This window comes from Rhinopithecus bieti, unplaced genomic scaffold, assembly GCF_001698545.2.
Source record: "Rhinopithecus bieti isolate Rb0 unplaced genomic scaffold, ASM169854v2 scaffold_70550, whole genome shotgun sequence".
NCBI classification, from domain to species: Eukaryota; Metazoa; Chordata; class Mammalia; order Primates; family Cercopithecidae; genus Rhinopithecus; species Rhinopithecus bieti.
The window spans coordinates 994,740-1,018,183 of NW_016826791.1; the positions used below are offsets into that span (position 1 = coordinate 994,740).

Genomic DNA, 23,444 nt, shown 5'->3' on the forward strand with positions numbered 1-23,444 from the left:
GGGGGGGGTGTGGAGGCGGGTCCCTGTCACCTGACCCAGGGTGCAGGTGGCGTCCACATGGGTCTACGCCCCTGACCCTGGCCCCACACAGCCAAGGCTATTGCACTGAGCGTGTCTGTCGGAGCTTGGGAAGATGCTGTCGAAGCAGCACCGTCTCACAGGCCAGCTGCCCCAGGTGCCCAAGCCTGGGCAGTGGGGCCGGCTCACCCTTCCTCTCAGCCTTCCCCTCACCCCCTGGCCCTCAGCTTTTCACAGTCTCAGCTGTGCAGCCCAGCCCCAAGGGAGCCCCTGGACCTGGGCCACCCACTTGAGTCCCGAGACTGGCTCAGCGCCTCCTCAGGGCCGCGCCTGCCTTTTGCTCCTTTTCACTCCCACAGCGCCCTCACCCAGGCAGCGCTGGGTACGTGGTGCTCAGTCAGTTGATTAAAGGAGGCCTTGGGGACAGTAGAGTCACCCCCGGCCTTCACCTGGCCTGCTGCCCTCCTGACGCCACCTCATTCCTGGGCTTGAGGCTTCCTGGGGTGGTGGCAGTTGCGCTCTGGCCCCAGTCCTGGCCAGAACATCATCCCACCCAGGGGAGGCTACAGGTGTCTGTTTCTGGAACATTCTATTATTTACTTTCTGCCATTTCCTACCTTGCCTTAAGGTTCAGAGTCTCTGTATCTCTCCCCAGTGGCAGTTGTCATGGGTGAGTTCCTTAAATGGGCTTCTCTGACACCTGAGTCACACGGCACTGGAACGCACTGGGGTGCCTCCCAGATCCTTGGCTCCCAGCAGCTCCCAGGCCCTATTTGCCTCAGTAAAACTCAGCATACAGATGTGCACATGTGTGCGTGTGTGTATGTGTGTATGTGTGTGCGTGTACATACATACATATGGATTTAATCCTCAGTAACTCTGTGGGGTGGGCATAATTATTAACCCCACTTTACAGATGGGGAAACTGAGGCATAGAGAGGCTAAATGACTTAGCCAAGGTCCCAGCACTGGCAAAGCAAAGCTGGAATTTGAACCTGGAGAGAAAGAGCATCCACTTCAAAGGGCGAGTGGAGGCATTTTTCTTCTTCGTGGCATGCTCAGGACAAGGAATCCAATGTGTCTTAGAGAGGACTTCTTAGGGACATCGTTATAGAGGGCAACTTGTGGAAAAAAATTGGTTTTGTGCACCAGTGTGGTTTCTGTTGATTTCCATTCAATTGGGGAGCCTTGTGCATGCTAAACGACAGCTTGGCCTTCTACCACCTGGGCAGCCCGGGGCCTTCTGCTCAGCAGTGCCATTGAAGCTGTTTTAGGTCACAGGCGTTCAGCCCTGGAGCACCTGCCTGAGACTAGCCAGGCTTGTGCTACAGCCTGTCGGCCTTCTGCCAGTGCCAAGCCTGGGCCCAATCCTGGTTCCCAGCTTAAAAGAAAGATCGAGTTGCCATGAGCCTTCCAGAACCTTCTAGAGCTTTCCAGAGCCTTGGCAGTGTGTCTAGGGAACAAAAGAGGACGATGCTCTAGGGCCTTACAAAATGCAAGGACCCTTCAGTGCCTCTGATTTTTACTTGATCTTGCTTATCTTAGCCTCAGTCTTACTCCTTTCATAAAGTTCTTTTTTAAGACTTTTTTCCAAAGTAGCCCCTTCCTTCTGGAAACTTCTATGGTGGTGGCTGCTGTCCGTGCCACACACGATGCTGTGTGGACTCTCAGCCTGCTTGTTCCCTGTCTCCACAGCTTTCCTTCCGGCCAGGACTGAGGTCCGTGAGGTTGGCGGCTCTTCCACTTTTCTTGGGTCCTAGCAATGCAGCATGAAGCAGATACCTGGCTTGGGGGGTTCCTCAAAATATCCACTGACCTGGAGAGGGGGTGCCTAGAGACAGAGTGGGAGTGGCGATAGGTCACTGAGAGCTGTTAGGGCAGGGTGGGCCTCAGGGTTAGGAGAGAAGCCCGGCTTATTGTTTAAAAAATGGAAGAGGAAAGAAAATGGGGCTTCCCAAGTGCCAAGTGCTTTCTGTTGAAGGTGGTGCTTGTCTCCAGACAGTGGCTCCTGCTTATCAGGTCTTAGGAACTCTTCCCTTGACTGGCTGTTGACCCTGTGGGAGATGCGAAGTTGGAGACCACAGAGTGGTGTTCCAAGTAGAGTGTCTCCTGCAGGAGCCACAGGGGCCAGGCCACAGAGCAGTGTTCTGAGTAGAGTGTGCCCTGCAGGAGCCACAGGGGCCGGGCCACGGAGCGGTGTTCTGAGTAGAGTGTGCCCTGCAGGAGCCACAGGGGCTGGGCCACGGAGTGGTGTTCTGAGTAGAGTGTGCCCTGCAGGAGCCACAGGGGCCGGGCCATAGAGTGGTGTTCTGAGTAGAGTGTGCCCTGCAGGAGCTACAGGGGCCGGGCCACGGAGTGGTGTTCTGAGTAGAGTGTGCCCTGCAGGAGCCACAGGGGCCAGGCCCCAAGCATCAAAATGATGGAAGTCAAAGGAGCCCACGGCAATGGGTGTGGGGGAGTCATCGTGATGGGGGTAGGAGCGAGGTCAGAGAAGTCCTTGGAAGGAGTGAAGCTCTGACAGCTGCTTAAGCCTGTCCCTGTTGAATTTATGCTAAGCCCATCAGCACTCCTTTTGGCATGCACCATTTTTTAGAAAAAGGTTCCAGCTGCCGGCATGAATGGCAGTCCTTCCTCCTCTCACTTCTGCTCCCTGCACACATCGGGCTTGTTCAGACTGGAGTTAGACAAGTCGCCGTGGGGTCACGGGACAAAGTCTCAGCTGGTTTCCCAGTGGATAGGCCTATCTCTTCCTTATCAGGTGCTGGCATAAAATCAGGAGCACCTGGTCTTAGCCTTGGCCCTCTAAGGACACAGCCGTGTGACCTTGGGCACATCACTTAAACTGATTGGTCACATATGACTTAGCATTTATAGACCTGCTGGCTTATTGGGTACAGGTGGGTCCCTGACTGGGCAGGTGACACGCTCCGAACCCAAGTCAGCCACCGCAGGAGCTGTGTGCACACTCAGTACACATGGCTCTTCTTTGGACAGAGGGCTCTGGGGCCCCATCCCACATTTGAGGCTCAGGGGACCCTGTGACCTGGGAGCGGTTTTCACCCATAAGGCTCCAGGCAGTAGCCCAAGTATCTCAAGATCTTCAGGTGGTCAGAACTTGGCCTTGAAAGACAGAGAAACTGTTATCCTTTGCGGGGGCTGCTTTGTTTTTGTTTCCACTCCATTAAAATCAGGACACAAGGTCTTAATGACTCCAAATGTCTTTGCAATCCTGCAGTTTTGGAACTACTAGTTTCGCCTGGATGGAGGTACTCAGGGAGGGGCAGGGTGGCAAACTATTCTCAGCTAATCTAATCTCAGCTCAGCCGCTCAGCAAACATCTGGTTACTTTGGTAAATATTGGCGGTCTCTAGCGACCGGAGGTGGGTGAGGCTGGGTGTCCCCCTGACAGCCTTGGGACTGGTGGTCTGTGACAACTAAAGGAAATCCTAGAGCAGGGTTTGCCAAATCCCTACAGGCGATTTTAGGCGGCAGGCCCAACCTGTTCTTGTAGCTCAGAGGAAGTCTCAGTGCTGCCCTCTGGCAGATGCACCCTGAGCAGGACCCAGAGGTGTTAGGATGGGCAGGACTGGTCGAGCTCATCGCAGATGCAGCAGCTGGGTCTGTGGAGGTGGAGGATGCAAACCAACAGTGTCCAGGTCACCAGGGCTGCAGCTGGGTGGGCTGTGGGCCGGCCAGATTCTCTGTCTCTTCATCCAAGGGGGCTGCAGCCTGTGCCGTCCTCCTGACTCACTCTGCACACCACTCATTTTGCCAGGGAGCTAATTAACAAGCCCTCTGCTGTGGATTTCAACAAGGATGCTCACGGTGCAGAGCAGCCCTCTTTGGCACATTGGTTCCCAGTCGGGGTATTTCAGAAGCAACCACAGGACCTGGCATATTGTAGAGTTCATGAGTGCAGGGCACTGGCCTCAAGCTGTCGTAGGAATGAGGTTCCAAAGTAAAATGCCACACCATCTACATCCCACCAGGCCCAGTCAATCTCAAATGCTGGCCCCAGCCAGTGCCATTTCATGCCCCGAATCCCCAGCTGCCGGCTCCTAAGTGAAATAAAAGTGTGGTCAGGCCGGGCGCGATGGCTCAAGCCTGTAATCCCAGCACTTTGGGAGGCCGAGACGGGCGGATCACAAGGTCAGGAGATCGAGACCATCCTGGCTAACACGGTGAAACCCCGTCTCTACTAAAATACAAAAAACTAGCCGGGCGAGGTGGCGGCGCCTGTAGTCCCAGCTACTCGGGAGGCTGAGGCAGGAGAATGGCGTGAACCCGGGAGGCGGAGCTTGCAGTGAGCTGAGATCTGGCCACTGCACTCCAGCCTGGGTGACAGAGCGAGACTCCGTCTCAAAAAAAAAAAAAGTGTGGTCAATGAGGCTGGGCCTTGAGCCCAGGGGGTTCCCTCTTCTTTCAACTGCCCTGGCCTCTGGCTTTCCCCTGCACAGATCTTGCAGGACGATGAGGGCAGGGACAACATTGGCATGTAAAAGGGGGGTAGAATATGGGCTTTATTAGGTCAGCGTCTCTGCCCAGGGCAGTTGCCATCAGTCCTTTTACAGATACTCCCTCTGCAGGCTACCCTGCTGGCCTGGTGCCGAGATTGGCTGTGGACACAGGGTTCTGGGGTCCTGTTGCCACCAGGCCTGCAGCAGTATAGTCCTGCACAGCAGTGCCTCGTCGCAGGGACGTGAGCTTGGCATGCAGCATTTGACTTTTAGGTGAAGGGCTGAGGGCGGCATGGGATTTGGCAAGGATTTGTGCTAGATTTCTGGGATGCTGAGAAATCTAACCCAGGACTGTTATTCGGGGGCTCGGGGGCGGGGCTGGGAGACACGCCTTTTACACATGTGTGCTCACGTATGTCTAGTTTTCTAGGCCACTTACACAGCTCAGGCAGTACCATGCGTCATTTAAGATTTTCCTGTCACATTTACCATTTGTAATTCTTTGAAGTCACTGTTTTGACTTGTTATGTAATATCATAAGGCCTCAGTGTCTGGCTGTATCAGAACATACTTGACAGTATCCCATTTCTGCGCACTCAGGTGGTACCTGATCCTTTCCGTGTTGCTGCAGACTTTGTTCATTTCGGACGTTATAGGCTGGACCTGTAAAGGGGGACTCTCAGCTTGCGGTGTGTGAGCGTCTTCCTCTTATTTTTAATTATGCGAGTAATAAACAAGCATGGGCCACAGAAAAACTAGATGATAAACATAAACAAAAATGAATAAAGGGACAGTGGCCCTGTAGGCCGTGCTGTACAGAGCCAGGCTGGGGAGGGGAACATAACTGTGATTGAATCCTGGCTTTGCAACTTGTATGTTCTGTAACCTTTGTGACTTCACTTCTCTGGGCCTCAGTAGATGGTATTTTGTGCAGGTTGAGATAGGATGTGTAAAATACTCAGCACTCAAAATACACTCAAAAAATGAGTTCCAGGAGAGGGGCCTGGTAATAACCTACAGGTGCCAGGGAGGGGCTTTTAGGGGTAGGGCTGGGCTTTCTAGGGATGCCAAGCTGTAGGGTCAGGAGGGTGCCTACATGGGGGGCCCAGGGACCATGAGGCCTGACAACCTTGGGAAGCTTGGGGGCGTGGAAGGATGACCGTGGGCCAGGCTCCTGTGGGCCTGGCAGCCCATGCTGAAGAAGTGGGGTTTGTTCTGCAGATGGCATGGAGCCAGTGAAGGTTTTCTGGTTCTGTTTTGCTATTGCTTTGTCTGGTGAGGGTGCGAAGAGTAATGCCTGAAAAACAGAGTTTAGGAGGATGAATTAGAGCGGTGAGTGAGAGGGGATGTGCCTCAGGAAGGCATTTCCTTTCCACTTCTGATTCTGACACCAGCCCGATGCACCAAAATGGTCTTCAGGCTTTGCTAAGTATCTGTGATCTATTGGGCTCTGTTGTTCAAGACAGCTGAGTCTGCCCTCCAGGGAGAGTAGGTGGAAAGCTCAGAGCCACCTGCATGCGGAGTGCAGTGGAGGTTCTGGAAGCAAGGAGAAATGCAGGTGAAGACAGTGACCGTGTTTGCGGAGGGCAGCTTGCAAGCGGGAGCAGAGTTGTTTATGTTCTTTAATCTCTAATGGATGATCCCAGTCCCTGAGACGTGGAATTGCTGCCGTGAGAACTGCAGCGTCATCACACCCCATAAGTCACTCTCAGACGCTTGTCTCCAAGTGCAGCAAACCTCTGAATCCTTTGGATGACGGTGCCCATTTCCCTGACATTTCCAGCTTTTCCAAGCAAAACCAATTAGGCTTTTTTCCTCAGGCTTGTATGTATGCTTTGGAATAAAGCACACAGAAAATAAAACAGGCCCAGCTCACCCAGCAAGGCTAGTTCCAGAACCAGCAGGAGAAAATACTGAGATTGGCCGGATCTCTGGTCAACCACTTGCATCAGTGCCCATGGGGCTGGCTGCAGGCTGCAGGCAGTTTGGCCCTTCCATCTTCGCCAAATGGCTCCAGCTTTCTGCTAAACCTCAGGTTTATGCTAGCACTGCCCTCTGGTTCCAGAATAATCCCGCACATCCCAAGATGATGCTTATTTCTGTCCTGATGCTTGTTCATCCATGATCCCAACAGCAGCCCTGGGAGGTGTGCGGAGCAAGCGTTTCCACTCAGCTTGGTTTTTCAGAGGAAGAACTCAGGTTCAGAGAAATGACTGAGCCAGGACTTGGACTGGGTTTGTTGACACAGAATATTAGTGCCCTGGTCTGAAAGAGACCTGAGGAACATCACATAACACATGGCTCATTCTACAGACAAAAAAAGAGTTTCCGCTTAAAATGGCCTGCTCAGGTAGGCAACGCCAGAGCTCAGGCTTGTGAGTTCCTGGAGCTATCTGGCCATGGCGCTCCAGGCCTGTGATCTGTCAGGTCTCCGGGTGGACAGCTGGATGGACCATGACTGCCTGGTACCCTCCTGGGCTGAAAGTGACCTTAAGAAAGCTTCAGACTTCCAACCCTTATAGAAGTCCCCCCAAGTCCCGGCTGACTCAGCTGCCTTTTTGTCCATGAGTCTTAGTAGACGGCCATGCAGCGTCCTTCTGTCCCCTCTCGGAAGCCTTCCTGCATATATCATCCACATTAATCTTTTTCCACCTTGTGCTGCCATCACCCTTACCTGAATAACACATTTGCCTTTGAGTCATAAGCTCGTGGAAGAAGCCTCCTTGTCTTGAATACCTGCAGGAACAGGTCACTCGATATCTTTGGAAGCAATTCCTCCACTGCTGAGAAGTTCAAGTCTTGAGCAAGTTTTATTTAATGAGGGACATGGTGGGATTCTGAAATGGGGATCCTCATTTTCTCCTAACAATTCAAGTTCATTTTCTGCCCCACCAGCTTGTACATCCTCAGAGCCTGTTTTCAGGTCACCTGGGATTTGTTGTAATCAGGTACAAGAAGATATGCAGACTCAGGAATGAGTGTCACAAAGGAAGGAACTGAGGATGCTCACAGATCCCTGGAAGCAGGAGGCTTGGCACACCACTGCTGTGTGGGGAAGCACCGGGGTTGGGCAGGAGGCAGAGGGAGCAAGAGGGAGATGTGGGCAAGAGCCTTTATTGTGGTTTCTGTGAAGAATTTTAGGGGACTGTGGGTACAGGGGCTGTCCCTAGCTGTCTGGTACCTGCCCTGGGGTGATTAGGGTAGTGGGTGGTGGCCCAGGGTGTGAGAGCCCCCAGGAGGAGGCGAGGAGGGGGTCTGTGTGGGTTGGCTTGCATAGCAAAAGCAAGCTCACAGGTGAGTTTCTTACTATCTCTAAGAATTGCCCAGCCGTGGGAGGGCAGTCCCTCCAGGATCAGCAAGGCGCCAGGTATCAAAGCATCAGAATACAGAAAACCAGAGACATGGCTGATACGGGCAGAGACCATGTTGTCTCCTGGATGTTTGTAGGCCATCTGGTTGGAGTTGGGGGAATGAATTGTAGATGGGGACCTCACTGGCAGAGCCTTTTGGAAAGCCTCACCCATCCTTCTGGCCAGAGGGGGAAAAAAACCCTCATTCTTTATACTCCGAGGACAGGAATCCCCAGGGAGTTCAGATTTCTGAAGCCTTTGCCTGAAGTTAGATGGGAACAGTGCAGGGGTTGTGCTGGCCAGAGGACCTGGAGCCCAGAGCTGTCCACTGCTGCATCATCGGCCTCTGCTCCTGCCTCCCTCCATCCTGCTGCCTGTCTTTTTAAAAGCTCTGGTCCAGCCCTCCCTCCTGCTGGCTTGCCGTGTGGTAAGGAGTTTCCTCCCCAGCAGCCCCTGACACAGGTGGGAATGACAGTCTGCTGCAGTCCCATCAATGAGGGAATCTGCCCAAGCTCTGCCTGCATTTTGAGCAGCAAACCAGCTCCAGCCACCAAGACCGTTGCCTGTGCTGTCTTAGGCCAGCCCATGCTGTCTGCCAGCCGCTTGTTGCGCTGCCTTGGGGACTGGGAACACACCCAGCCCCAGTCCCCATCTGTTGCAGACATGCAGTGGCAGCGGCTCGGAGCACAGCCGAACCCTAGAAACTGCCTGTGCTGAAGGGGCTGGGAAACCCCTTCTCTGATGGGCCTTTGGAGTGAAGCAGCAGGATTTGTCAGAGCTGGGAGTGCCGCCCGTCCCCGCCACTCGCATCCTGCCATCCAGCGGCTTACAAGCCTGCACTGCTTCTTAGCATCTGGAAGAGAGGACCTCCAGGACCCCTTGGGGCTGAGTAAGCAGACCTGTGGGAGCTGGCTTTCTAAATGCGTGGTGATTGTGCATCCTTGGGTGTGTGCTTTTCCCCTCACGATGCTTTGTCTCCTTGGTGTGCAAGACTGATGCTGAACTGTGGCTTTGTTCTCCACGAGCCTCTTATTAAATCAGATACCCCAAGGCTGAACAAAATGTTCCTTCTCTCCACGGCAGCTGTATGTTTTCTCCTTACATAACTTTTACTTGGTGATTTAAAGAGCATCACTAGTGAAGGTGGTACGTGTGTGGGCGTGTTCAGCTCCATTCCTCTCTGAGTGTCTCTCCTCCCCTGCCAGGCTGCCAGGCTGAGCAGAGCTGCTGCACACACTGGGTCCTGGGGACGGGGTCTCCTCCCTGCCTTCCCACCCTGGCTTGAATTCCCCTTACTGGAGCTGAAATCTTAACGAAGTTGTCATTCTTTGCCAGGCCTTGCCTTTCCTGAGCCATCACTTATTACATTTGGCCCAAACGGAAAAGACTGGGGATGATGTGGGGGCTTTGGGGATGGCCCACTGTTTTCTGGGGACTCTCTTGACCCCATACACATTGAAGGGTATCTTGGCCTCCTGCAGATCGTGGAGCCCAACAGCTTACTTGTTGCTTGCTGAAGTTGTGGGGAATCCAGTGAAAAAGCAGATGGGAGGGGAGTGGGGGAAAGAGGAAGGGAAGGAAGACAAGATGGTAGATGGCCTCCTCAATGACTGAACCGTGGGCTGTCTGCGCTGTCTGGTGGAGAGGAGGAGGGGGAGGCTGGGAACCAGAAACCCTAACTGTTGAGTGAATTTGCAGCAACAAGTAGAGCTGCAGGCTGGAAAGTGCTAGATTCGGAGCTCACCCAGTATCCCTCTTCTCGCCCTCCACTGACATTGATGCATGGCACTTTGAGTAAGCCATGTCCTTTTATTTTCATTCCTTACAATCGCCTTCCATAAGCCAGAGGCTGGCTGTCTGCTTCAAGTCTGTGATTCAGGGTCCTTGAGTCCTGGTAATTGGGAGTGACCTAGGGGTCACTCGACCCTCCTCCTGGGGGAGGCTTGATTCTGTGCATCTGAATTTTCAACGCAGGTAGAGAGCAAAGGTGATAGTAAACAAATGAAGCCTGGGCTAGCAGGGAATCCAGCGTTGACGGCGTTAAGGATTGTAGGTGTTGGAAGATGGGGAGAGGCCTAGGGATACAACCAGGATGCAGGCAGGAGGCCCCAAAACATAAATTGAGAATTCGGGGACTGCTAGGTGTGAATAGGTGAGAGTAAGTGAGAGGGGGAAGCTCCCTGGGATGCAATCAGAGTAAGCCGGCACCCTGGGGCTCCACACGCCCTGGGCAGGCTCTGACTCACCAGAGAGGCCTCGCAGTAGGCCTCTTAGGTCTGGGGGCTTCTCACCTTCCAACTGCTTCCCCAGCTTGCATGGAAACTTCCAAGGACTAGAGAAATCTCAGGTGGTTTTTTTTTCAGCCCAACAGTAGTAGACCTTGAGAGGCACACACTTATGAAGAGGAAACTGAGGGTTCAATGGTTAAATTCAGTGAATATAATTGAAAATCTAAAATATTTAATCTTCTTTGCCTAAAGTCACAAAGGGATTCAGCTGGAAAGAGAAGCCAGGTGTCCTGCGGTCCAGCCTGGTCTTTTGAAGTCGGGAGTGGGGTGGGTGGTGGAGGGGAACGGAGGCTGCTGGACTGAGGTTGGGTGGACCCAGTCCCTAAGCCTGGTCTTTGTGTTTATTATCCCAGCTCTGGCTTCTCTTCAGGTCCTGTCCCAGGGTGAAATTAAACATCAGCACTCTAGCAAAACAAACTCTTGAGTCCTGTTTCCCAGGCACTGACCTTTCCAACAAGAGGAAGATGCTTGACCTCCTCACTTGATAGTGTTGGATAACCAGGGGTCACTGGAACTGCGGGTTCTAATTTTGTGTTACTCTTTCAGCTCAGCTGTTAACTAATAGAATCCATCTTGGATTTATCCAGCTCCCTCACGGCCCTCTTTCAAACTATTGATCTTTTTCTTCCTTTAAAAGTATTCAGGTCCTGGCCAGGCATGGTGGTTCACGCCTGTAATCCCAGCACTTTGGGAGGACGAGGTGGGTGGATCACAAGGTCAGGAGATCGAGACCATCCTGGCTAACACAGTGAAACCCTGTCTCTACTACAAAAAAATTATCTGGGCGTGGTGGTGGGCACCTGTAGTCCCAGCTACTCAGGAGGCTGAGGCAGGAGAATGGTGTGAACCCGGGAAGTGGAGCTTGTAGTGAGCCAAGATTGCGCCACTGCACTCTAGCCTGGGCAACCGAGTGAGACTCCGTCTCAAAAAAAAAAAAAGAAAAAAAAAGTATTCAGGTCCCTCCTCCCAAGAGATGCCCCACAGACCAGTCTCACCACACCCCTTCTAACAAACCCCTTACCTCCTCTCAGACTCAGCCCGGGCCTAACAAAGGTGAATGCCTGTACTTTTATGCATTACTTTGTATTAAGTTGTGTTCAGTTCTTGTCGGTAGATTCAATTGATGAATCCTAATGCAGTCAGGTAGGGGTCTTATTTTCTTAGAAGGATCTGTCTCCACGTTACCTCTTGCACTGCTGTTAGCTGTCTGTATTGCATATTCTGGTAAATATTGATTGATTGATTAGGCATCTGGCACCATGTGTGGCAATTTCATGTATGTTAATTATTATAATTTTCATGATGATCCTGGGAGATTTCCCTTTTATACAAGGAAATTGAGGCTCCATGAATTTGAATAATGTACTGAGATTGCATAACCAGTAAATGGCAAACTGGAGCTCAAACTCAGGCCCTCAGACAACTCCAAAGTTGTCCTTCCGACTGCACTTATGAGTCACATGGTAAATTGTCTGGTAGTGAAAACTTGCCTTGAGCTCTTGTTGGGGGCTGGTGACTTAGCAGGAAACCTAGGTTGGACCCACAGGCAAGTGGCTCGTTCAAGGTTCGATACCTTCCCTCCCTTCCTAGTGGGCAGGCTTGTCCTGAGGCCTTAGCAGCCCGGCACCAGTGGGACAGTGCACTGACCTGTCATCAGCCCTGCACACCTGTCAGCTCTGCACACCTGTCAGCTCTGCACACCTGTCAGCTCTGCCCACTTTGCAGCCAAGCCTTTCATCAGCCTGAACCAAACATCCTTCCCACGAGTGTGAGTTAAGACCCTGGAGTCCTAAAAGGGTTTAATGTGAGACTGCAAAGCTCTAGCCTCAATTACTAAAATCTGAGTCAAGAGAAAAATAGAATGGAATCAAAAGCACGTGATGCCCAAGAACTGGGGGTGTTCCTTCTTCACTCCAGAGGCCTTGGCCCCAAGAACTGGGGGGGGTGTTCCTTCTTCACCCCAGAGGCCTTGTGGCCTGGGCCTGGCAGAGCATTCTGCTGTTCACCCCCTGGCTACCATGGGCAAATCATTTCCTTCTCCTGAGCCTGATTTTTCTTCTAAGAATGGAGACAGTACCTGCCTCACAGGACTAGGGGGCAGCTGCCAGCACATAATAGATGCTTAATAAATAGGAGGTCCCTCTCTTCAGGTGAGCCTTCAGCTGTGGCCTGTCCCGGCAGAACCCAGCAGAACACCTTCTAAAGCAGTGGGAGCAACTGAGTTTTTGGTGGAACTCTCCAGGTCTTAGCACTTTGATTATTCATCAGGCGACGGGGGCCAGAGGGCTCTGGGTTCCGCAGGGTCCCTGTAGTTCCCTTGCTGCTCCAATCCCATCTGTCCTAGCTGGTGGTTCTGCCCCACCTGTCACACATGGACAGGGTCTGCCCTCTCCGCCGCCTGGGGTCCCATGGTGGTTCTGCTACTGCCACCTTCTGCAGGTCACTGGGCATGTCCGTATGGTCTTCCTGGATCATAAATCTCCTCCTCGGTACCCTGTGCACCTCTCCCCCTGTGCTTTGGCACAGGGGAGGTAGGGAGAGAGCAGAAGAAAAGCAAAGCCAGACTTAGGTGTTTGTTTTGATTTTATTTTGTGGGCAAGGTATGTGGTGGCATTTTATTGTTTAATGTCTGCTTTTAGGGAGTCTGCCATCTGCCTGGTGATAATGGCTGCAGCTCCTTAGTCACCAGCGAGCTAGAGCCTGGCTGTGCAGATTCCAGTAAATAAGATAACAGACGCTCGGTGGGGCTGCGGGGACAGAGCCAGCCCATGGGCTGCAGGTGCTGCCAGGAATTGCCCCACTACTGTGTTGTGGGGGTGGCAACTTTAGGGGGTTCCAGGCAGCCCAGGGTGGGCCCTCTGGGCAGAGTGGAGGGCTGTGGAGTTGGGGGCCCCTGTTCTTCCCCAACTTGGCTTTCTTTTCCTTTTTGGTCACGGGCTCTTAGAGTCTGGGGGCTCCTAGGACAGGGTTTTGCTGGTGCTTGGAGACAGAACCAGCTGCAGAATCAGGAGCTGAGGACAACGAGAAGCAGCACCAAGCCTCTCAAACCTTGTGGGCTTTTCTTTTCTCACAACCCAAACAGCTGATGTTTTCGACCTTAAATGAAGACGTTCTTGCTTTGCAAGCTGCGTTGGCCAAGTCACATTCAGAATCGTGTTTTAACTGGGGGTGGAATTGCAGCTGACAAATGTGAGCATTTGGGGGTGCTCTAAGGCTTTTCTAGAAGGTCTAGGGTCCACTTGCATGTTGTCAGAAGGGAGAACTGGGGTGGCTTGTGTTAGCGAAAAAGTGGGAAGGAAACAAAATATTATCTTCACTTGGTGTAAAGAGAGTGCACAGGACTCCAGGTAACCTGGAGCCAGTGAGCAGCATCTTCCGTGGACCGTGGTAGGTGTGGGGCTCTTTCTCGGGGCCCATTGCTGTGGCTCGTACCCTGCCTGTGGCTCCGGGGTGGCTGACCTGGAGGCTCTGGCACTCTCCCGAAACTGTAGCCATCAGATGGTTAGATCCTGCCCTCCCGTTCCATTCATCAAAGCAGGGGAATGTACAGAGACACTTTTAGAAATATTTTCACCAATAAGCGTCTGAAGGGTGATTACTACTTATCCAAACAAATAGGTAAGAACGATAACCTTTAACTGCTATTCCCCAAATTCCCCGAGGTTTTCTAGTACCTAAGGCCTTCCCGCCACAACTCTGGCAGGAAATAGGTAGCTCTTCAAAGGTGAGCTTTCTGGATAACGGAGCTTCCCCCTAATAAACGGTGCTTGATTTGGGCTCAGCCCGGTGAGCGCTGCCACGTCAGAGTCGAGTGAGCTGGCGGGGAACCTGGAGTATCCTTGGAGTGGGTGTTTGCATCTGAAGAGCAAGCAAGAATGACATGCTTTTAACAGAAGAGCAATGTGAAGGCAACGTTCCTGTGCTGGGAAGACCGGTGGGAGGACCCTGCAGCGAGGGCCCGCCAGAGTCCCCTCGAAGCTCGCCAGGTAGAGCGGCCACCACGACCCTGGAATGAGGCCCATTCTGACACCTGCTGTGGAATGCAAGAGTTTCTGGATGATCCCCGCTGCTGATTCTGCACCCATCTCGGGGTAGGGGTATGAGGGAAGGGGCTAGGCTGGCCTAGGGATTCACCTGTTTTGAAAGCAGAATTGTTCAGATTCGAGAAGCCCACTCGCCCCTCTTGGGATTTGCCCTTAATGTTAGGCCAAGACCCAAGCCAGGCATTTATGCAGGATGGCCAAGCCTGGCTGGGAGCCAGCTGCAGGCATCTGCCACCACCCCCTCCCTCTGAGTCACCCCACACTCATCTGCGCAAGGCGTAGAGCCCTGAGACATGCTCACTGGCATCTTCCAACACGAACTCCACGGGGAAGACTGGAAGGAAGGGTGGCCCTGGAGTGGAGTGGGGGGAGCACGGGAGAGAGTTGTGCTCCCAGCAGGCCTGGGTCTGGGCCTGGGCGTGAGGAGCTTTAAGTGCCCCACTGGGGCGTTAGTATAGCCAAGGCTTAGGATAGCCTTGGATGCTGGCCCAGGCCCCTTGGGGGTCTCACAGGCTGCAGGACTTGCAGCTGCTCCTCCCTGGCTGCCTGGAGGCCGAGCCTCAGGCCGCGCGGCCATCTGTCGTGGTTCGCCTCCGAGGAGAGTCTTGGGAGGGGCTTTCTGAGGCTTCTTTTTTTTTTCCCCCGTTCACCTTCTCAAAGCCTGACTTGATCTATGAAAACCATCTCCCTACTTTCTCCTGAGTGGGGAGAAAAGATGTCATTGGGTGGCCCAGGGCCCCTCGTGTTTCTCCAAATTCCCCACAACCTGCACTAGACTCCCTTGTTACAGCACACATTCCTGGGTCTTGCCCACCTGCTGAATGCACGTCACCAGGCACTCAGCCGTGCCTTGTGTGCACTTCAGACCGGCTTTGCAGGAGAGAGGCCTCCTGTTTCCCTGCTGTTCCTTTATCTGAAGAGCAAGATCATTGGCCTTCTTGCCTACAGTCCAATTGGTCATTGAGTCTAGCAGTTTCCCACCAAATCAGTTTCACCTATGAAGAGAGATAAGTAAATCCTTGTGCAATTAAAAAAAAAGAAAGAAAAAAGAATCTAAAGAGCATGATGATCCCAATGATCCCAAATGCCGGGGCACTGCGGTTCAGCCAGCTACGCCTTGTCTGGAAAACTGTCAACAAACTAGAGTCCTGCCAGATACACTTGACAATGAAATCAACCTGAGCATCACCCAATCTCTGGCGCTGGACTCAGTTGCCACCACTTTGACAAAGTCTGGAGTGCAGTGAGTGAGGACACTAGGTGATGGGTGGGGAGCCCAGCCCACTGTGGCCAGGGTTCCTCACATTTAAATATCCGCTGTCTTCTTGCTGCAGGGCGGTCCCTGTACTTACTTGGGCAGAGGGAAGGGCATAGTTTGTAGGGAGAGGTTAGGAAATTATGGCTTCAGCCCCTTCCCTCCGCCAGGCCCTTCCCTCATGTCCCGGGTTCCCACTACAGGCTTCCACCAACTTTTCTTCGCTAAGTGATTTTTCTGTTTGGCCATCGTCTCCACCGCATCCAGATTTCTCTCTTCTCTCCCCTAGGCCTTTTGGGTCTTCTTCGGAGAGTAGCTAATCCAATAACCGGCCAAGTCAGAGAAGGGTTTGGATGCACAAGTTCTCTCTCTTGGCTTCCTTTGAAATGCTGCGCTGACCCAAGTGAGGGGCCCGGGAATAGGCAGTGGAAACGGTTGTGTAGGTTTGGGACATCACACCCTGCTGGTACTTACCTGTTGGAGAAACTGGGCTTTTGGTGGCGAACAAATCATTCTTCCTGCCTCCGTGGCAACTGTGCATCTAAGCTGGGTTCTGGAAGGTGCAGTGCTGGCCATTTCAGATCACAGGTTGGGAAGAAGGGGCACTGTGCCCGATCTGATAGGTGTAACACGCCATGGTGCTTTGGCACCAAGAGGCCAATTGAAACAGGAGAGTTTTAGAGAATAAAGTGTGACTATCACCCACAGCACAGCTGCTTCCTGAAAATTCCGCTCCCACTGCATGAAAAAGCACATGGAGTATTCCAGGATTCTTAATATAGGCATTTTCCCACGTTCTGTAGATTGCTTGTTTTTCTTTCCCTACCCCATGGGTCTGCTGGTAGTTGACTGGCCACTTTTTGGTCAGCTTTATTGAGGTATAATTTACATATAATGCCCCTCGATTGACAGTATACAATTAGGTGCATTGTCGTAAATGTGCACAGTCATGTGACCACCACCACGGTGTGATCTGGAACATTTCGGCTGCTCCGGAAGGTCCCTCTGACCCTTTACAGCCTTTGCCCTCCCCCACCTCCACCTTAAGACTTGAGGGTGGGTCCATGTCTTACATTTGTATATCCCATGCCCAGCACAATTCTGAACCCAGTGTGGGCACAAGTGATGTTTAAATGAGTACATTAGGAGCCTTGGCTTTTTGTTTTGTTTTTTCCAAGGCTGGAGTGCAATGGTGCGATCTCGGCTCACTTCAACCTCCATCTCCCAGGTTTAAGCGATTCTCATGCTTCAGCCTCCTGAGTAGCAGGGACTACAGCATGCACCACCATGCCCGGCTTACTTTTTGTAGTTTTAGTAGAGATGGGGTTTCACCATGTTGCCCAGGCTGGTCTCGAACTCCTGAGCTCAGGTGATCCACCTGCCTCAGCCTCAAAGTCCTCGGGTTACAGGTGTGAGCCACTGTACCCAGCCAGCTCTGGCATATTTTAAAAATCCTCCCAAGACTCCTTCTGTCTCCTTCCATTGATCCTAAGTTTTGAAAGATTGTCCACCCAAGCATTTGTTAATTAGTAATTTCTTCATTTAGTCACTCACTCCTGGTACCAGGCTTCCTGATCAGCATGAGATAATCAGCGTGACCGAAGTTGATAACATTCCAGCTGAAAGCAGAGACTTGCTGTTCTCGTTTGCCTCTGCAGTCACGGGTGAAATGTGCAATTTCCTTTCCACTCCTTGAGCACTGCGAGAGACCTTCCATTGTTACTTTCGGTTATCTCTCACCCTAGACCAGAAATCGCCAGGCTTCATCACTGGCCTCTGCCTTTTTCTTTTTTCTTTTAATAATAAATGAGGAAGTTAGCCCTTGAGCAATTTAGGAGCTCACCCGAGAGCACCCCAAAAGGCTTGAAGTTTACAGGGATTTTTCTCTGTCCCGAACTGTTTCTTGTTGTTGTAGTTGTTGAGATGGAGTCTCGCTCTGTCGCCAGGGCTGGAGTGCAATGCCGCGATCTTGGCTCACTGCAACCTCCACCTCCCAGGTTCAAGCGATTCTCCTGCCTCAGACTCCTGAGTAACTAGGACTACAGGCGGCCACCACTACGCCCAGCTAATTTTTGTATTTTTAGTAGAGACAGGGTTGGCCAGGCGGGTCTAGAACTCCTGACCTCAGGTGATCAACCAGCCTCGGCCTCCCAAAGTGCTTGGACTACAGGCAAGAGCCACTGTGCCCGGCCTGTCCCAAACTGTCACCAAGGATTTGATGTGTCCCTTCATTCTGCCTTCATGAGCTTCCTTTCACTTGTACATTGGGGAAGGATCTTGGCAAACCTGAGGGTAAGGTGGAATCTGCCTCTTTCCTCTCATCAAATCTCTGAGAAGGAAGCCTCTGTGGTAACCCGGGGTTCAGTAATTATAGCATATTGCCCCTAAACTCAGCGAAGTATTTTAAAGTGATAACTCATGTTTTCCAGATGAGCCCCAGGTATCACAGCCATGTCTTTGTTAACTCATATGTGTTTCTATACTTCTATATGCCAACTCATTTTCCAGTAGGAACTCCTATGATTCCCAGTTTTTAGATTAAAAAACAGAGAAATGAAGTAACTTTCCAGGGTTACATAGTCACAAGATCACCTATTGCTACATAGCAAACCACCCCAAAACTTGAAAATATAATTTGAAATCATCTTTCATGGATTTAGGGGTCATCTGGCTCAGCTGAGTTCTCACTGGGGATTTCTCCTATTTGAAAAGTCAGGTGGCGGCTGAGCCTGGCTCATCCTAGAGGCTCCTTCACTCTCATATTGGGCCCCTGGGCTGGCTGTGCAGCTCTTCCTCCATCCGTGCGGCCTCTCCATGTGGCTGGCTTGAGCTTCCTGATAACATGGTGGTCTTGGTGCAGATTCCTAACGTGGCAGCTGGTTTTACCCATGGCAGACATTACAAGAGATCCAGGAGGAACTGCGAGGTTCCTTCTCACCTAACCCAGAAGTCAGGTGGTGTGGTTTCTGCTGCATTTCTGTTGAGCACAGCTGCCCAAACTCAAGGATGGAAGAACAGATTCACCCACTCAACAGGAGACAGCATATGTACGCAGGGAGGGACGACATTCCTAGTGGCTGTCCTGAGGACCACTCACGCCATGGAGCCCCTGTGCCCGCCATGCCTTGAGCCGCTTCCGCAACAGCTTTCAGACTTTGACAGAGAGCCACGCGAGGAACTTCACATCATGACCTATTGGATATTCACATCCCAGAAAACTCCTGGAGCTCTGGTTTTGTTCCATGAACAGCAGCCGCAGCGAAACCTGTGTGTCCTCAGTGGATTTTATGACCTATGTCCTACTTGCAGTTTGAGAAGCAGTTCACACGACGCTACCTCAAGTGCCAACTCTGTGCTGCGATGGAACATCACAGACTAAAGAAAACAAATGTCAATTTGGGTTACACAGATGCCACTTCTCACCAACCCAGCAAAAGCCCAGCCCAGTGTTCAATGTTCATTCCTTTCTCTAGGCTGGGCACGCAGATAGCCTGGGGAGAACTGACCTACTGTGATCTCTTGACTCTGCCCTTTAAGCCTTGAAAATAGGGCAGTGCAGAGTAAGAGAGGGCCAGGTGGGCCACGGGGAGTATCCCCCAGGTAGCTTCGGTTTCCCTCCACCTGTGGAGTTCCCCTTTCTTCTTCATGGACCTCTCCAAAGGCTGTCTCCCAGATTCATTTGAAAACAGGTCTTTGGGAAATGTTGGCACCCTTGGCCATCTGGAAGGTCAGAGTCCACTCACTTTGGGTACAAAGACCTGGGACATGGCAGCCTCGTGTTGCACAAGCAGGGGGAGGTATCCCTGGGCCTCATGAGTGCAAAGGGCAGAGGTTCATGATCCAGGGGGCTTCCGGGATCCACTGGTGAGAACCAAGAGTGAAGCCAGAAGCTCTGGCAGTGCCGGGGATGAACTACACAAAGGGGATGGTCCTCTGGCTCTAGGGATGTCCTCCAGGACCTGACCCAGAACCTTCTGCGCTTTCTCCATGAGAAAGAAAGTTTCCAAACCCTTCTGACAGATGTAAGTGACACACGCGGAGGCCACACTCAGGGAGGGGTTTCCTCCTGCCTCTCAGCAGCCACCAGGCCCTGCAGAGAGGCCTGGGCTGCACGGGGACTGCATGCTGCACACAGGACACGAGTCAGGGACACCTCAGTGACCAGGCCCTGCTCACGGAGGGGTCCAAACTCTGTCCTAAGAGATGATGACTTTTAACCCCCTTCCTAGGACATGAGATGCAGGCTTTTTGCTTTTCCTTTTTTGGAAAAACAAAGCCGCAAACAACCCCCTGTTTTTTGTACCTGACTCCCCGCTGGCGCAGCAGCTGATCTGGAAGTCTCTCCTCCTCTGGTGACTCTGGCCTCACATCTCAGCAGTTTTCTTCCCTCTCCTCCTTATGTAACAAGCCCCTCTAAAACAGAATGAGTTTCTTGGCAACAAAACACCAAAAAATAAGAAAACCTAGCAAATTCCCTTGTTTAGGTTCATTAGCGCCATGGTTTGCAGCCTTGAATCCCCAACCAAGAAACTCAAGCTTTTCTGCACCATGTGGTCTCCCCCAAAGAACCAGCTGCCCAGTGAGCCCTGTGAGGGGTCCTCTAGCCCCGGACATTCTGAGGCCACCTGGTGCCTGCAGCTGGTCCCTGGCCTCCATCTGGAGCCCTCTGTACTTGGTCGTCACTGTCCCAGCCTGGGGGGCCAAGGGCCTGGGCCTGAGAGATGGGGACCTGGGTTCTCAGACCCTTCTCCCAGCTTCCTTGCTGCCCAGCCCCAGCAAGGTGTTTCATCTCCGAGTGTCTCTAATTTCATTTATCTTCTTGGTCTGAGCACTGAGCCTCAGACCGGATCCCACTGATCTTCTGACCCTGAGCCTGGAAGCATGGCATGCACCTTCCTCTGTGTTCTAGAAGGACCTGAAGCCATGGACACAGGAAGAATTGACCTCTCCAGCTCCCGTTTCCTGGTGAACCTATGATCTTCAGCGTCTCCGAGGAGCTGGGTGGGTGGTCCAGGCCTGGCGTGATGGGCAGTTGTTTGGCAGATGAAATTGAGGCCATCTCTGGCCATTTGCTGCTATTGCTTTTTAAAAATTTAGTGGATTTTACTTCTGAGCAGTTTTAGGTTTACAGAACAATGGAGCAGAAAGTACAGAGGGTGCCCATCTGCCCCTCCCTGACCCTGCAGCCCCCATGCCAATTTCTCCTGTTGTTTGTGTCTTGCATTACGGTGGCATGTCTGTTACCATTGAGATTCTATTGATACCTTCCTATTAATCGAAGTCCATAGTCAACCTTAGGGCTCACTCTTGGTGTTGTACATTCTGTGGGTTTTGACAAATGTGTGATGTTGTGTGTGTGATGTTGTGTGTCCACTATTACACTCACTTGCAGAGCAGTTTCATTGCCCTAGAAATCCCCTGTGCACCACCTGCCCATCCCTCCCTCCCTCACCCAAGCCCTGCCTGCCATCACTTCCTTCGGCATTTGTCCTGCTGCTGTCCTGGAACTGCTCATGCCCTGGAGCCTGAACACAGGCTGTATCCACCAGGTGGCAGTGACCAGCGCAGCCCTGGCGCTCACCTGGATGTGTTCGAAGGAGTGTCGTTGCAGTGCTAGGAGGAGGGATGGCCTGGAACAGAATCTGTGCTGGGAAGGCCTTGGAGGAGCTGGAGGGGTAGAGTCTAGACACCTCCTGTCTCAGAGGAGGAAACTGATGACCAGAGATGGGAGGTGACTTTCAAAAGACACAGCTGGTTAGGCAGAAATCTATATCCAGGCCTGCCTCGCTGAGAGGGGAGAGGTTCAATTTATCTTTTTAAACAAGAGTTAAACTTATAAAGAGACCAAAAAACAAAATTGTAAAAGAGCTAGCAGCATGGCTGTTTCGAGTGTCATCAGCCTGTCTGTGAGGGATTCTGGCTGGTATGAGGTTCTGGAGGGGCGGCATACCTGCCAGGCATCTTCACATCCCACCTGGCAGCTGCCTGCAGAGTGGCCCTGGTGATGTGGCCTGGAATGGAGAGTGGCAGACACCTTCTCCCGGCCTGGCTGGTCTCCACGCATCTGCTGCTGGCTAGATGCTGGCCGGCGGCACCTGGAGCCCCTCCGTGCAGTGTCCACGCCCGTCAGTCTGGAGGACATGACAGGTTCCATGGCTCCTGGGAAGTTCCTGGAGCAGCTGCTGCCTGCATGGCTGAGATCACAGGCTGAAGGGCTCTGGGGAAGTAACAGATTCACACACGGTGAATGACACCAGAAAGGGATTTGGAGCACGGGCTTTGTCCTGTCGCTGGAGACAAGATGCAAAAGTGCCCACAGAACCCAAGTCAGAGCATGGCTTTGTAGAATTATAACATTTGCTACATGCCCAGTATAGCCAGGCCCATATGAGGGATGGCAAGCCCATCGCAATCTTGCAAGAGTTGCTGTTACCGGCTTATGTAATGGAAACATAAACGTAAATGAGAAAGTCAGAAGCAGCTAGAAGAGCATGACGTAATCAAAAGAGACCTTGGTTAGAAGTTGCAAGACCAGGATTTGGTTCTGGCTGAGTCACGGCTCTACCATGTTGTTTTGAGCAACTTGCTTGAATCTCTGGACATCTGTTACCCCACCTGTAACACAAGGGCCTTGGATAATTTCTGAGACCACTTCCATCCTAACACCCCGTGACTGCCCAGTTCTCTGGGTTTAGGTGTTAGAGATGAGGGCATCCGCAGCAGGCCTGGGCCAGTTGGGAACAGGCACCGCTCAGCAGGCGGCTGGGGCGGGTGGTTGTCCCCAAAGGTATAATTGCTATTCTGGGTCTGGGGTGGCCTGGGGACAAGGCCAAACTGCCCTGCAGGTCAAAGGGCCAGGGCAGGAGATGCGGGGGGTGAGAGGTGAGGAGGGAGGGAATCACCACATCCTTGTGGTAATAAAGAGATGTGATGTTCTGTGTTCTTAACTTCATGCATATTTCTGGGCACAAAGTATGGAGAGGGGTCAGAGGGCTTCAGCCAGGAGAGGAGAACAGATGGTACCCATTGTTTCACACTTCTGGTGACACCTTGGGGACAGAAGGTCAGCTCCTCTCTGTTCCCTGAAATCTACCTGCACAATTTCAAAGCTCATCTAACACAGGATTTTTCGGACTTTTTCACCCACAACACAATAGGAAGTACATTTTATTCCGGCCCTGTACAGCGGCTCATGCCTGTAATCCCAGCACTCTGGGAGGCCAAGGCAGGTATATCCCTTGAGCCCAGGAGTTCAAGACCAGCCTGGACAACATGGGAAAACTCCATCTCTACTAAAAATAGGAAAATGAGCCAGGCATGGTAGTGCACACCCATAATCCCAGCTACTTGGGTGGTTGAGGCATGAGAATCGCTTGAACCTGGGAGGCGGAGGTTGAAGTGAGCCAAGATTGCGCTACTACACTCCAGCCTGGGTGACAGAGTGAGACTCTATCTCAACAAAACAAACAAACAAACAAACAGTCCGGGTGTGGTGGCTCACGCCTCTAATCCCAACACTTTGGGAGGCCAAGGTAGGTGGATTATGAGGTCAGGAATTTGAGACCAGCCTGGCCAACATGGTGAAACCCCACCTCTACTAAAAAATACAAAAATTAGCCAGGCATAGTGGTGCACACCTGTAATCTCAGCTACTCAGGAGGCTGAGGCAGGAGAATCACTTGAACCCAGGAGACGGAGGTTGCAGTGAGCCAAGATCGCGCCACTGCACTCCAGCCTGGGCGACAGAGTAAGACTCTGTCTCGGGGAAAAAAACAAAAGGTACATTTTATTCTATGTGTGTGTGAATCATTGAGACACAGGCTTCATGCAACCACGAGATGCATTCTTATTGTAATTCAGTTTTTGGTGGTTGTGCAATCCACTAAATTGATTTCATAATCCACTAACAAGTTGGGACTGTCAGTGTGAAGAGCTGTGGCCAGATGCTTCGGGAGTGGCCGGCTCACCCCGGGATGGAAGTGAGGAGACACATGAAAGGTCCTCTATTCACCACGCTCAGCGTGGGAAGCCCT

The 23,444-nt window shown here is 52.2% G+C and overlaps 1 protein-coding gene and 1 long non-coding RNA gene across 2 annotated transcripts in view; one reads left to right on the forward strand and one right to left on the reverse strand.

The window, feature by feature from the left end:
- The window catches only part of PRKAG2 (protein kinase AMP-activated non-catalytic subunit gamma 2), a 338,501-nt gene that overhangs the window by 52,436 nt on the left and 262,621 nt on the right, over positions 1-23,444 (forward strand). The gene's annotated exons all lie outside the window — the stretch shown is intronic.
- On the reverse strand, positions 13,037-16,791 carry LOC108523129 (uncharacterized). The gene is made up of 3 exons (XR_001883704.1): positions 16,485-16,791; positions 15,886-16,149; positions 13,037-14,247 (listed from the first exon to the last, which is right to left on the reverse strand). It is a non-coding gene; the product is annotated as an uncharacterized LOC108523129 (long non-coding RNA).